We start from the raw sequence: 13,556 nt of genomic DNA, 5'->3' as shown, positions 1-13,556 counted from the left end.
TCCAGTGGTTAAGAATCCATCTGCCAATGCAGAGGACCTGGATTCAATCTGTGGTCTGGGAAGATCCCACATGCTGCAGAGCAACTAAGCCCATGTGCCCATGCTCTAGAGCCTGCGAGCCGCAACTACTGAAGCCTACATGCCATAGAGCCTGTTCTGCAATGAGAAGCCCCCGCAGTGAAAAACCCACGCACCACAACGATGAGTAGCCCTCGCTCACTGCAACTAGAGAAAGCCCACAAGCAGTAACACTCACCACAGCCAATAAATAAATCTAAAAAGAAAAAAAGAAACCCGTGGGAATGGTGGAGGCAAGTCCTCATACCATGCAATAAGGAAACCTACTCATTTTAATTAAAAACTTGATCTGCCAGGAACATGCATAAGAGCTGGCCTTTCAGTGATCTGATCATCACTGTGAATGATAAACATTCACAATAGTCTTAGGATACAACAGGGAGAAACCGAGATATGTCAACAAGAGAGCTGCAATGACTCTGGAAGAGCTATGTTCACAAACAGCTCATTGGGCCACTAGTGACACAATCATCACTAGAAGGACAAACCTCAGAATGGGGAACAAAATTTTCCAACCAAAAGAAAACGGAATGATAAATTGTCAGCCTCCAACTAATACACCCAGCCAGGTTCCTGTATAAATACATTCGGAATTTATACTTGCAAATACCCACATGATTGGAGAAATCATACTAAAGGAGATTTTGATCTAAAATGGCCAAACTGGGGGCTCTTTTGACATTCCAAAAATAACTTTTTTTCATACCCAGCTAGAAAAGCTGGCCATAAGATCAAACAGACTGAATGGAATACTTAGTTCAAGAGGCATTCAAGAAGCTTCTAACAGCGGAAATGATGAAGCAACTTCTTTGCAGGAAACCAACAAAAAAATTTCTTAAAATAATGCTGGAATGTTTAAAAAGCCACCAGCATTAATCCTGTAACTCCCTCTGCTCCTCCTTTATATCTTCTTTTATCTGAACTGCTGAGCCCAGATGCTGTTTCTCTCTCTTCCATCACCCTCACCTCCTGCTCCTTCCTCTCTCCAACCAAAGGGGGACATAAAATCATAAGTAATTACAGCTCCCTTCAAGGACAAATGTATTATAGGAAGATGGGAATCATCCTTTATGCTTAAATGCACTTCCTGGACCTGAGAACTTGTGCTAAGAAAATTCCCAATCCTAGTCAAGACCCAAAAGGATTTGCTAAGGAATTCTAGTTAACCGTCTGAAACTATGAGCCCAGGTTTTCTGATTTATATCAATTAATACAGCTATTAGTTTCTGAAAGTAAATCCATTCAAAGGAATGGACAGAGAAATCTCTTAACGATTTTGATTTACACAGCCCATCAACTCAAGCTGAATTCAAGAAATTAGTTCATAAACTACTCAGACCCCCAGAATTTTTTCCAAAATCTGTATACACTGGACAAAGATTCAGCAGTATAAACAAAAACCAGATGAATCAATTCCAGAGTATCATGGGAGGTTCAAGAAAATGTTTAGAAAATATTCTGGCATGACACCTGAATCATTCTCATGATCCTTTGCTTAACTCCACCATGTCAGGAAGGTATAGATGAGGAATAGCTCCTCTATTAAAAGACACAATTTACACTGATGCCATTACATAGACCAACTTTCCAAAACCATTAAAAGGAAGGAGAGAAATGGTATGGACCTAACAGAAGCAGAAGATATTAAGAGGAGGTGGTAAGAATACACAGAAGAACTATACAAAAAAGATCTTCACGAGCCAGATAATTACGATGATATGATCACTCACCTAGAGCCAGATTTCCTGGAATGTGAAGTCAAGTGGGCCTTAGGAAGCATCACTATGAACAAAGCTAGTGGAGGTGATGGAACTCCAGTTGGGCTATTTCAAATCCTAAAGATGATGCTGTGAAAGTGCTGCACTCAATATGTCAGCAAATTTGGAAAATGCAGCAGCGGCTACAGGACTGGAAAAGGTCAGTTTTCATTCCAATCCCAAAGAAAGGCAATGCCAAAGAATGTTCAAACTACCACACAATTAAACTCATCTCACACGCTAGTAAAGTATGCTCAAAATTCTCCAAGCCAGGCTTCAACAATACATGAACCGTGAACTTACAGGTGTTCAAGCTGGTTTTAGAAAAGGCAGAGGAATCCGAGATCAAATTGCCAATATCCGATGGATCATCGAGAAAACAAGAGAGTTCCAGAAAAACATCTACTTCCACTTTATTGACTACCCCAAAGCTTTTGACTGTGTGGATCACCACAAACTGTGGAAAATTCTGAAAGAGATGGGAATACCAGACCACCTGACCTGCCTCTTGAGAAATCTGTATGCAGGTTAGGAAGCAACAGTTAGAACCAGACATGGAACAACAGACTGGTTCCAAATAGGAAAAGGAATACGTCAAGGCTGTATATTGTCACCCTGCTTATTTAACTTATATGTAGAGTACGTCATGAGAAACGCTGGGCTGGAGGAAGCACAAGCTGTTATCAAGATTGCCAGGAGAAATATCAATAACCTCAGATATGCAGATGACACCACCTTTATGGAAAGCAAAGAACTAAAGAGCCTCTTGATGAAAGTGAAAGAGGAGAGTGAAAAAGTTGGCTTAAAGCTCAACATTCAGAAAACTAAGATCATAGCATCCAGTCCCATCACCTCATGTCAAAGAGATGGGGAAACAGTGGAAATAGTGGCAGACTTTATTCTGGGGGGCTCCAAAATCACTGCAGATGGTGACTGCAGCCATGAAATTAAATGACATTTACTCCTTGGAAGAAAAGTTATGACCAACTGAGACAGTGTATTAAAAAGCAGAGACATTACTTTGCAGACAAAGGTCCGTCTAGTCAAAGCTATGGTTTTTCCAGTAGTCATGTATGGATGTGAGAGTTGGACTATAAAGAAAGCTGAGCACCGAAGAATTGATGCTTTTGAACTGTGGTGTTGGAGAAGACTCTTGAGAATCCTTTGGACAGCAAGGAGATCCAACCAGTCCATCCTAAAGGAAATCAGTCCTGAACGTTCATTGGAAGAACTGATGTTGAAGCTGAAACTCTAATACTTTGGCCACCTGATGTGAAGAGCTGACTCATTTGAAAAGACCCTGATGCTAGGAAAGATTGAAGGCAGGAGGAGAAGGGGACGACAGAGGATGAGATGGTTGGATGACATCACTGACTCAATGGATGTGAGTTTGAGTAAACTCCAGGAGTTGGTGACGGACAGGGAAGCCAGGCGTGCTGCAGTCCATGGGGTCACAGTCAGACACGACTGAGAAACTGAACTGAACTGAACAGATACAGGGGTCACCTTTTCAGCTTCAAACTTTACCAAAATCAAAGGCTCCCTCTCTTGCAGTAAAACTTCAAAGCAAATGATAAGGGTTTCTAATGTGCGTTCTTAAATCATTATCTTCAGAATTTTACTTAAGAGAACTTAAAGGAAAGCATTGCTTTTTCTTAGTAGAATGTATCCCTATTCACCTGATAGGTGGTGATTTATTAGAAAGTTAAGAAGCCCATATTTCTTTAACTCTGAAGGGGGAAACATTTTTAAATTTGAAAGATCACATTTCCTTTATCAAATAATGTTTGTGATCCATGAGGAGAGTGACATAGAACAAGAAAAACTGTTAACTGTTACCTGAAGAATTATGGGTACTTGATCCAACAGACACAGGAAAAGTACAGTCTGCATCACCCATTAAAATTACTATGGGCCAAAATAAACCCCACCCAACATCATCAATACCCTCTGAGGCAGGAAACCATAAAGGGATAAAACCCTTAATAACAGCTTACAATAAGAAAGGGCTTATTGTGCCTTGGCATTAGTCCTTATAACACTCCCCATTTTGCCAGCTAAAAAACCTAATGGCAAGGGTTGCCGATTCATACAAGATTTGAGCTCTATCAAAGCTATAACTGTTGCTCATCATTCTGTAGTGCCAAAGCCCCATTCCTTGCTGTCCCAATAGTCCTAAAACAGTGACTTCTTTTCAGGGAAATATCTCTGCAGTGTTTTTTATAGTATCCTTGTATATCCTGATGACCAATATCTCTTTGCCTTCACTTGGAATGAGCAGCAATATACATGGACTGTAATGCCACAGGGTTATACTGAAAACCCCATTTACTTTTCTCAGATATTAAAAGTGGACTTAAACCATCTGGTTTTTCCTCATAAGTCAATTTTGATAAAATATGTAGATGATCTGCTGTTGTGTTCAAATTCTTTAATAAACAGTCAGCAAGACTACTTTGGAGTTACTTCAGAAGCTTGTTTCCAAGGGACATAAAGTGTCCAAGGAGAAATTAAAGTTTTATAAAGCTAATGTGAAATATTTAAGTCATATGATATTTAAGAAGGACTTTAAATTGATCTCTGTGTGCATGTGCTCAGTCTCATCCTACTCTTTGTGACCCCATGGACTGTAGACCACCAGGCTCCTCTGTCCATGGAATTTTTCAAGCAAGTACACTGGAGCAGGTTGCCATTTCCTCCTCCAGGGGATCTTCCTGACCCAGAGATTGAACCCGAACCCACGTTTCTTGTGTTTCCTGTATCGGCAGGTAGATTTTTTTTTACCAGTGTACCATCTGGGAAGCCCTTTAATTGATCTAGTTAGAGTAAAAGCCATTTTGGCATTCCTTGTTCCAAAGACAAAAAGGCACTTAAGGAAATTCTTAGACCTTGCAGGTTACTGGAGGAACTGAATTCCAAATTTTTCTTTAGTGGCTCCACCATTACATAATTTGCTTTAAAAAGATCAACTTCAATGTTTTTTCTGGGAAACAGAACATTCTGAAGCCATGGAGGCCTTAAAAAAAAAGAAAAAATCCTGGCAAAAGCCCTGGCTTTGGGACATCCAAATTCTGATTTACTCTTTTTTCCCTTTGTACATGAAAACAAAGGTGTCCCTACACAGGAGTATTAACCCAGCAACACAGTGGTTGTATTAGTTGCTCAGTCGTGTCTGACTTTTTGAGACCCCATGGACTGTAGCCCGCCAGGCTCCTCTGTCCATGGAATTCTCCAGGTAAGAATACTGGAGTGGGTAGCCATTCCCTTCCCCAGGGGATCTTCCCAATCCAGGGATTGAACCCTGGTCTCCTGACTTGCAGGCAGATTCTTTATTGTCTGAGTCAGATCACAGCCAACAGCTAGATTTGCTAACTAAGGGCCACCCCCCTTATCTCTGGGCAGTCACAGCAACAGCTGTGCCATGTCAGACCACAGAAGAGATAGTCATGAATCACTCTCTCCTCGGATTTTTTATCTCCTCGAATTGATCTTCAAGAAATCACTATGGATAATTCTGATTTTGTATTATCCCCTGATGGTTCAAATCTGCAACAATCTAATGGAAAGTACCAGGTTGTCTCTGCCACTGTTACTCTAGTGTCTACCTTGAAAACGTTTCCTGCCTAATGTCTCTTCTGCCCAACAGGCTAAATATACAGCACTAACAAGAGCCTGCCAGCAGCCAAAAGGAAAATCTGCTAACGTATACATGCCATGCCTTTGGGATGGCACATGATTTTGGTATCCTTTGGAAGCAAAGAAGATTTTAGCATCTTCAGGACAGCCTATCAAAAGCATAAAACAAGTAGTAGAATTACTATATGCAATTCTGCTATGAGTACACTTGCTATCATTAAGGTATCAGGTCACCGAAAGGCTGAGACTGCAGAAGCAAAAAGAAACTTTTGCCGATCATGGTGCCAAGACAGCAGCTTTACAAAATAACAACAACCACCAAATAACCATTGCCTTTCCTTTCAGCCTCCCAGTAAACTTACTGACATACCATTAAAGAGTCAGGGAATGGTGCCAGAAAAAGAAAAAAACACTTGAGCACAGAAGACTCAACTTCAACAAAGAGCTGTGGACAGGCCCATACAGGAAGCCTATGCTGCTGCTGCTGCTGCTAAGACACTTCACTTGTATCCGACTCTTTGCAACCCCCTGGACTGTAGCTGCGTCTCTTCTGCCTCTTGCATTGGCAGGCAGGTTCTTTACCACTAGCGCCACGTGGGAAGCCCCACCTATCCTTCTACTTGGAGCTTGATATACTATTTTACAATAACTCATTAGAAACTCACTGGAACCCAGATAACATGGTATTATGCGATAAACAATATTTCTCGAAGCCTTCTTTTATAGTAGCTCAGGAGGTCTATTAAGATGTACCACTTGTCCAAAATATAACCCAAAGAAGCCATTACACAGTCCTCAAGGAGATTTTCCAATATCTGCAGGTCCCTTTGAAATTTGGTAGATCGATTTCATACAAACTTCTCCCTTTAAAGGTTATCAATACATTCCTGTTATGATATGTATGTTTTCACACTGAGTTAAGGCATTCCCATGCATAAGGGCCACAAGGTAATCAATGGGTAAACTGATTTAGAAATTTATTCCCACTTGGGGAATTGCCCCAGAACTACACAGTGATAAAGAAATTCATTTTACTAGACATACTGTTTAAAACATTTGTAAGATTTGGTCAATTATATAGCATTTCTATTATTCTTATCACCCCCAGTCTTCTGGTTTAGTAGAAAGAACAAGTAATGAACACCCAGTCATCCAAAAATAAACAAAAATTTTTTAACAACTTAATTAGTTAAAGTTACAGATGCTTATTTCCACCTCTTTTGGTAAACATCATTTGTCTCCCTTCTAGATTATCACAGGAAGACCAATGAGACTGAAAGAAGAATTACATGAAACTATATTATTAAAGGCAGATATGTTACATTATTGCAAGTGTTTAACTGAATTATTAATGGGACATTCTAAGCTTGTGTCTGAAGCTTGTCATAGTAAATTATCTTTAAATGAAGATCAGATGTCCATGACCTATAACTAAAAAACTATGTATACTAGAAAAGCATTTTTAAAGGACTCTCTCCAACCTAAATGGAAGGGAGCTTAGTTCTTTTAACTAGCTCACACAAAGCAAAACTGAAGGGAACTGATTCCTGGATTCATATTTCCCACATAAAAAGGACCGCTGCACCAGATCGGTCTATAGAGACAACAGCGGACCTCAAACTTACCTAAAAACAATGCTGTAACAGAAAAGAAACACCCACACGGGGATGAGAAGACGACATCAGAAGCAGATAGCTATCCCAAGATGCCAAATCTCACCTGTATGATTATAACATTTTCTTGATTCTTGGACTCTTGCACACGACTCAAATGTTTTTCTATTCATGAGCACGATTTCAGAAATCAATCCAATTGTTGGGTTTGTGGTCAGTTACCTACATCCAGGTGAAAAGAAGAAAAGTTACCTACATCCAGGTGAAAAGAAGGTGAAAGAGGAGAGTGAAAAAGTTGGCTTAAAGCTCAACGTTCAGAAAACTAAGATCATGGCATCTGGTCCCATCACTTCATGGCAAATAGATGGGGAAACAGTGGAAACAGTGTCAGACTTTATTTTTTTGGGCTCCAAAATCACTGCTGATGGTGACTGCAGCCATGAAATGAAAAGACGCTTACTCCTTGGAAGGAAGGTTATGGCCAACCTAGATAGCATATTTAAAAGCAGAGACATTACTTTGCCAACAAAAGTCCGTCTAGTCAAGGCTATGGTTTTTCCAGTGGTCATGTATGGATGTGAGAGTTGGACAGTGAAGAAAGGTGAGCGCCGAAGAATTGATGCTTTTGAACTGTGGTGTTGGAGAAGACTCTTGAGAGTCCCTTGGACTGCAAGGAGATCCAATCAATCCATCCTAAAAGAGATCAATCCTGGGTGTTCATTGGAAGGTCTGATGCTGAAGCTGAAACTCCAATACTTTGGGCACCTCATGCGAAGGGTTGACTCATTGGAAAAGACCCTAATGCTGGGTAGGATTGGGGGCGGGAGGAGAAGGGGACGACAGAGGATGAGATGGTTGGATGGCATCACCGACTCGATGGACATGGGTTTGGGTAGACTCCGGGAGTTGGTGATGGACAGAGAGGCCTGGCGTGCTGCAATTCATGGGGTCGCAAAGAGTCAGACACGACTGAGCGACTGAACTGAACTGAACTGAACTGAACCTACATCCATTATCTCTGGTTTACATTTGTGGGTTTCTTCTCTCCAAGGCTCTGATTGGACAGCCCTTAGAAAAATTACTTTAAAAGAAAGAAATTAAAGCACTATCCAGACCACTACTGCTCATACTAGATGGGACCCCCTCACTTGGCCCATCAAACACTTATTCTGATTCTGGTCATAAATATGAGTTTTCCTTTAAAGTTATTCAAGCTGAATGAGAACACGCAAACAGAAAACATAACTTTCCAATTATTAGGAGGATTGTACTGTGCTGTGCTCAGTCGAGTCTGACTCATTGCAACCCCATGGACTATAGCCCACCAGTCTCCTCTGTCCACGAGATTTTTTTCAGGCAAGAATACTGCAGTGGGTTGCCATTTCTTCTTCCAGTGGATCTTCCCAACCCAGGGATTGAATCCACGTCTCCTGGATCTCCTGCATTGGCAGGTGGATTCTTTACCCCTGACCTACCTAGGAAGCCCTTTATTAGGAGGGGAACTTCCTCATGGAGTTATGGGATGGATTTATATAGCTAACACCAGACTATGGTCATTTAAGTTTAAAGGCCTCTCTATGTTGGGAACAATTAAATCATTCTAAAGATAATTAGCCTAATAAGACTAGAAAATTAGGCTGAGTGCCTTATGAAAAATTCCAATACATCATTTCCCTTAAACATAGCAATTGGCATAGAACAGATTGGGTCAGGTAACCAGAAATACACGGGGTTGCACCCACTGGAACTTAATGGCTTTGTGGCGCCAACGTATGGCCCTGGCTTCAGCCAGGGTGGATAGAAAGATATATTTTAGGATTCCTTTGGGCTCAAGGCCACCTGCATGCCAATTCAGACATGACCTCAAAAAATTTCCCATTAATATGAACTCAATAGACAAACAGATCTGTATTTGACTGGTGTGATCATTTAGGAGATATTTTTGTGCATTCAATAGGCCTGGAAGATGTACTTGTCCACAGCAAAGCCTTGACAGCATTCACCCAAAAGGCCTTAAATGGTAGTAACCAGACTATTAGCCAAGTGAATTCTGAGATCTCTATGAAGAGGAGGAAAACTGTGCTACAAAATCGCTTTGCCCTCAATATTCTTACAGCATCTCAAAGAGGCACCTATACTATATGGTAAGTCCCCTCACACATGAGTTCCATTCTGAGAGTGCACTCCTAAGTCCAATTTGTTTGTTAAGTCCAACAAAGTTAGCCTAAATACACAACTAACATAATTATCTAAATAGTACTATAGTTTATAATACTTTTCACATAAAAAATAAACAAAGAATAAAACATTTTTAATGTTACAGTACCTTGAAAAGTACAGTAGTACAGTACATCTTTTCACTTTAGTCCACTCTCAATTATTTTCACTTTTTTTTTTTTCAATTATTTCCATCATTATCACCTGGTGCTTCTTAGCAGTACCAGCTACATCACCACTGCTTTTATGCTTGTTTTCAGACATCCTGGGCTTGACATAAAGATACTGTACTGCTGTACTCTACACAGTAAAGTACCCAAAAGCACAAGAACTTGTAGAGGATGCACACACAAGACAGTGTACACCAGACACGTGAACTAGTTCACATGACTGGACATGGGAACACACGTTCACGTCTTTTCAAGTTCACACTGTAGGAGACATATATAGGAGACATACGAAATTCAAATTGAATCCTGTGTTTCACACCACACAAATCCTCCAATATAAGGCATCTAATGACTTGCATGAAAAATCAGATTCCTGCCTTAAGAGATTCACTTCCTAGTCTTGGTGATCTCCTAGGGAGCTGGTTTGATTCTGGAGGCTCATGGCTTAAATCCCTACTTTTGAACTTTATTAATGTTACTAGCTGTATTACTTATATCCTGTGTCATAAGATTATTGTCTCTTGCATTACCAATGAATAATCAGGCCTCTGACAAAATTAGTTAGGGCTAACCATTTTGAGGCAGCTGATCATATATATAACACTACACAGAATAATGGTAGTAGTACAACTCTAGATATGGGATGAAGCAACAAGGGAAAACATTTCCTGGATTACAAGACACTAGTCAGTAAAAGCAGAGAAGGCAATGGCACCCCACTCCAGTACTCTTGCCTGGAAAATCCCATGGACGGAGGAGCCTGGTAGGCTGCAGTCCATGGGGTCACTATGAGTCGGACACGACTGAGCAACTTCACTTTCACTTTTCACTTTCATGCATTGGAGAAGGAAATGGCAACCCACTTCAGTATTCTTGCCTGGAGAATCCCAGGGATAGGGGAGCCTGTTGGGCTGCCATCTATGGGGTCATACAGAGTCGGACACGACTGAAGCGACTTAGCAGCAGCAGCAACAGTCAGTAAGAGAGGTAATTCAGAGAATTTTAGCTTATCCACAGGGTCTAATTCAAAAATTAGCACACTGAGTCACCTATCAAGAGAATCTTCCATTGATCTAGAAATGAGCCTTCCTGGCACTGTGGGACAAAATTAGTCTTGAACTACCTCCCAAACATTGGTTGAATTTATGACTAAAAGGAGGCAGTGTAGACAAAGAATGTCACCTGTTATTTCAGTAAACAAAGAATGTTGCAACCATAAAGCCATGAGCCATGAAGCAGCCCTCCCCAAGGTGCACCAGAGAGGATTCAGGATGGGAAAAAAACCAGGATACTGGTCCTAGATAGCCAAGGTGCATATCAAAAGAATAATTTCAGTAAGCCCAGATTCCTGCATCTTCCCATACACAGAAAAGCACTAAAATCATCGACTTTAGATGTCTGTTATTTGTAATTAGCAATAATCATTTTTCCCCATGCAAAAACTTTTATACATCCTGGCACCTTCACTACCTCTATGCAACAGTACCTCAGAGCTACCTGAGAGGCCACCATCCCAGGCTATAGTCCTCAGTAATGTTCCCGAATAAAACATAATTTTAAAGTTTTATGTTGTGGTTTTTTTTCTTTTTTTTTCCAATTGAGGTTGAGTCAAAGTCTCTGTGAGTGAGTTTAAGAATAGCCACTAACCTTTCTGAATCTCTCTGAATTTTGTAGGCTCTTCTGACAGTGGAGATAAGATCATTTTACAATGTAAAAGATCGGCTTCTGTTCAAGGGACGTGAATCCTCTGCTGCAGGGGTCTTGGATACATCAGGAAGGGACACTGTACATGAATTTCTGGAGCTAGCAGAGCCTGCTTTATAGAACCCTGGGAAGTATTAAGAGTCATAAGGGACAGTAAAATGAGTCTTCCTGCCTTCCTGGTTGTATCTACAAAAGTGACTTCCTGGCTATTAGCATTTACACAAGTGACCTGTATACCCGTATCCTGGAGGTCACACCTGAGTGCCCTCTCTAAAGTCTTCTTAAAAAAAAAAAAAAGAAAGTTAAAATAGGCAACTGGATGTTTTCTGGAGAAGCCAGAGTCTTAGGATCCAAGGGAAATGGCTTAAGTTTTGAAGTAAGATACAGGAAACTAGAGATCCAGATCTTCCTGAGGGTCAGGAATAGGAAGGTGGGGATATAGGAGAGTTCAGGGGGGAAGAAAGGGGGAATTTATATGATATTTGGCTTTTAATTTTTATTCTGAATTTTGTTCTTTCATTTTATTAAGATTCCCTGAGGCTAACCATTCTACTTATTTGGGTTTTCAATCTGATCTTCCCATAAATACCAATAAGGCAACTGTGAGGACATAAATACCAATAAGGCAGCTGTGAGGATCGAAAGCTCTCTAAAAATTTTTTCACATATAAAAGATTTTCCAATTCAAAAGATCTGTTATCTGGCCATCGATGAACAAGATCTTCATTACTATACTTAGCCCAATAGTGACTCAATCCAATAAGCCTACTTATGGAAAGTCTGAGAAGTACCTACCAGGCTTAGAATAAATTTTACCATGGACACAGGAGCTATCCCTGGTGGGAACACAGACGATGTAGTCACCATGATCCAAGGGTTCACTCCCCAAAACAGTCTAAGGAAGTAAAAACTTTTGTTGCACAGGCATTAAGTATGGTGTAATGAAAACGGTGTCTCTGGTCTCCCACAAAAATGTGGGGCATCTCTAGTCACAAACCAACTAATTTATGGCACCAGGAAGATTCTACTGGAATGGACAATGCCAACACTAACAAGCAACAAAGGCTGACACAACAGAGGCCCTTATGGACTAGGTCCCCTATGACACACTGCCCTGAGGAATGGGATAGCTGGCAAAGAGTGCTGCTTGTAATTTCATGTCCCAAACCCCAATCTACTCAACTGGCCACCAGTTGCACCCCACTAAATTCACCTACCAGATGGAAGAGACGAGAGAGGGTTTTCCCTTGGTTTTCTCACACCAAGCTCTTTGGGACATACAACAAGACAGAAGGAAAAACCTCATCTGTTTTTTGTTTTTTCCTTCCATGCACATTAACAGATCTAGCCAAGCACTGGGATTTTTGGAGCTACACTAATGCTTAAGAGGAATGAGTAGCGGGGTAGGGGAGTGTGTGGTGTTTTACAGAGTATCTCACTACATGGTCATTTTCTTGAACTTGGTGGGTAAACCATCTAACCCATACCTTGACCAACTTATCTTTCATGGATGCCTTCTTGAGGCAGTGCCTTCTTTGTTGTTGTTGCTGTTCAGTCACTAAATCAAGTCTGACTCTTGTGTCCCCATGGACTGCAGCACACAAGGCTTCCCTGTCCTTCACTATTTCCCAGAGTTTGCTCAAACTCATGTCCACTGAGTCAGTGATGCTATCTAACCATCTCATCCTCTGCCATCTTCTCCTTTTGCCTTCAATCTTTTCCAGCATCAGGGTCTTTTCCAATCAATACTCAGGTGAATACCCTAGTGACTGTCAAATGCTCAATTTGTGACCACCAGTGTGTAGCTCTGACTTCCAAGATATCCCTTAGCATAGCTTTTACTTCACGTATATATTAATCCACAGCAAAGTTTGTCTAAATAGATGCCAGTCTGGTGAGATCAACAAACTCACCAGACTTCAGGGCTAGTCCAGACAATAGGCTTGTAGAACCTATGCCTGCATCCTACCCTACGGAATTTCCTTCTTATGACAAATGACACAATAGACAGAGATAAAGGAAGAAAGTGACTATCTCTTAGAGGAAAACGTCAACCAACAAAGAGTGTGCTACCAAATTTCCAAAGAGTTGCTGAATCCAAGGAACTAGCTCCACAAATATTTCCACTGCTAATCTAAATTTAGAGAGAGAAAGAAGATCCTCACCACTTTCATCCTATCAGACCTTGCAGACTGAAAATATGGGAGACTGACACAGTAAGAGATTTTACCTTCTGCCAGCTCTTGTCAGATGCCACAAGATCTCTTTCTCCGTACCAGTCTTCAGGGGGAAGCAGTTTCTCAGCCAGATTCTGCCAGCTAGTGAAGTACTCCCCTGACTCCACCAACTGTGGGGGAGAGAATTTCCCCTTTTCCCTCTTA

At 41.0% G+C, this 13,556-nt stretch overlaps 1 protein-coding gene across 3 annotated transcripts in view; it reads right to left on the bottom strand.

The window, feature by feature from the left end:
• TNFSF4 (TNF superfamily member 4) overlaps positions 1–13,556 on the bottom strand; it is a 134,872-nt gene that overhangs the window by 79,564 nt on the left and 41,752 nt on the right. Inside the window, exons 1-3 of one of the 3 annotated variants that reach the window (XR_014052669.1) lie at positions 11,971–12,156; positions 11,119–11,299; positions 7,191–7,306 (exon numbers count right to left, since the gene is read on the bottom strand). The exons of the other annotated variants lie outside the window; for them this stretch is intronic. The gene's annotated coding sequence lies outside the window, so the exon portion shown is untranslated. Of the gene's footprint in view, positions 1–7,190; positions 7,307–11,118; positions 11,300–11,970; positions 12,157–13,556 lie in introns of those variants that run through there. 3 annotated transcript variants of the gene reach the window in all.

Source organism: Giraffa tippelskirchi, chromosome 5 (genome assembly GCF_054371585.1).
Source record: "Giraffa tippelskirchi isolate mGirTip1 chromosome 5, T2T-mGirTip1v1.2.pri, whole genome shotgun sequence".
In the NCBI taxonomy this organism is placed as follows: Eukaryota; Metazoa; Chordata; class Mammalia; order Artiodactyla; family Giraffidae; genus Giraffa; species Giraffa tippelskirchi.
Note: the sequence above shows the minus strand (reverse complement) of the source record. Positions and strands in the feature narration are given on the sequence as shown.